The following is a 1,859-nucleotide window of genomic DNA, read 5'->3' as shown; positions in this document are numbered from 1 at the left end:
TGCCTGTCTCTAGTTCCTAGTTTCCTTCTATATTTATTGATTTGACTTTTCTGAGTATTTCACATAGTAATAAATGAAACTACCTGATGTCAACTTTTTGCCAACTGTCTTAGTCAGAATTTCTTTTCCTGCACAGAACATCATGACCAAGAAGCAAGTTGGGGAGGAAAGGATTTATTCCGCTTACACTTCCATACTGCTATTCACCACCAAAGGAAGTCAGGACTGAAACTCAAGCAGGCCAGGAAGCAGGAGCTGATGCAGAAGCCATGGAGGGATGTTTCTTACTGACTTGATTCCCCTGCCTTGCTCATTCTGCTTTCTTATAGAACCCAAGACTATCAGCCCAGGAATGGCACCACCCACAAGGGGCCCTCCCCACTTGATCACTAATTGAGAAAATACCTTATAGCTGGATCTCATGGAGGCATTTCCTCAGCCGAAGCTCCTTTCCCTGTGATAACTCCAGCTTGTGTCAAGTTGACACACAAAGCCAGCCAGTACACCATCATATACAGATCTTGTCTACTGGCCCTAGTATCTGAGGACCTGAAGAAATAGAGCTGACTCCAGTCTGATACTATCAACAGCCTTACTTCAATTTCAATGTACTTTTATGCATGAATGTACGAACAAAGAAAGCAATGATCCAAAGAAGGTTGTTTGAATTAAGAAAATCATGATTAGAGAAACATGTACATAAACTTCAGTAAGCACATTCAAAATATTAACAGTGCATCCCTTTCCCAGAACTTCCTCAGGACAGACCAATTGAAGCACATGCACCTGGAATGTACTAGAAATTACATCAGAGACGGCACAAAAGAGGTTGGAAGGCCATATCCAGATTCAGGGTATATTAATCATGATGAGTTTTATAGACATGTTCTGACATCCAACAAAAATAAAATAAAATAATCAAAATGATGAGGAATTTTAACATTACTAGTTTTATATCTTAAGAGGGCCTCTTGTGAAAATTTGTTATGATAAAAATGGAAGTGTGAATTCAGAAACTTTTAAAAAAATAATTGTGGTTGTCCTGCTGATAGACAATATGACAGATTTTGTTTGGCTCAGGCTTTTTTTTTTTTTTTTGTATGTTTTTTTCCTGGAGTTGAGTTTATACTCAGACTTTTGTGGTAGCTGAAGGCTATCTCCTAGTCAGTTTGATGGGAGATGGGTTTTGGCAGGGCCCACATCAAATGGGAACTTCTAGGTCTCATATTTTTCCCAATTCTGCTTCCTGGATCTGCCAAAATAATATCAAATACTATAAAATTGGAAAACAAAACTTTTAGCACTAGGTAGATCTAAATGTCAATTATGTCTCTATCTAATTAACTTTTTTCAACCTCAGAATTCCTGGGTATCCTGAAATCTCAGTTATGGCTATACTACAACCTCAAATCAATATAATAAAAAATATGCATACTGCAATATCTAGGGTCTTATAGTCCTCAACATTGGTTGAATTTTACAGTAGAAGAGTTGTTGGTCAATCAGGTATATTTTATGAATTTAATTTTGCCTCATCTCATTTTAAAAGCTTTTAGTATCAAAGCACTGCTTGGAAAAATACTGAAAATTAATAAATATGTTTTGATGCTACCGTCCCAAGTATAAATATGACAAATTAAGAAATATCAGCATTTAAATCTTCACTAATAGGTCCGTAATAGATATTTTAGGCAGAGGCAAAATAAGAAAGAACTCCTTTTTATAGATCTACTTGTCATAACAGTCATATCTGAAGATTCACTTAATGTCTCTAATTATAAATGAAAGCCACACATTAAACAAAGAGACCATGGAGCTCACACTTCCTTAATTAGAGGTTCACAGGGATGCTAGGTTTC

The sequence above is a fragment of the Apodemus sylvaticus genome, chromosome 5 (genome assembly GCF_947179515.1).
Source record: "Apodemus sylvaticus chromosome 5, mApoSyl1.1, whole genome shotgun sequence".
Classification (NCBI taxonomy): Eukaryota; Metazoa; Chordata; class Mammalia; order Rodentia; family Muridae; genus Apodemus; species Apodemus sylvaticus.
This window is presented reverse-complemented; position numbering follows the sequence as displayed.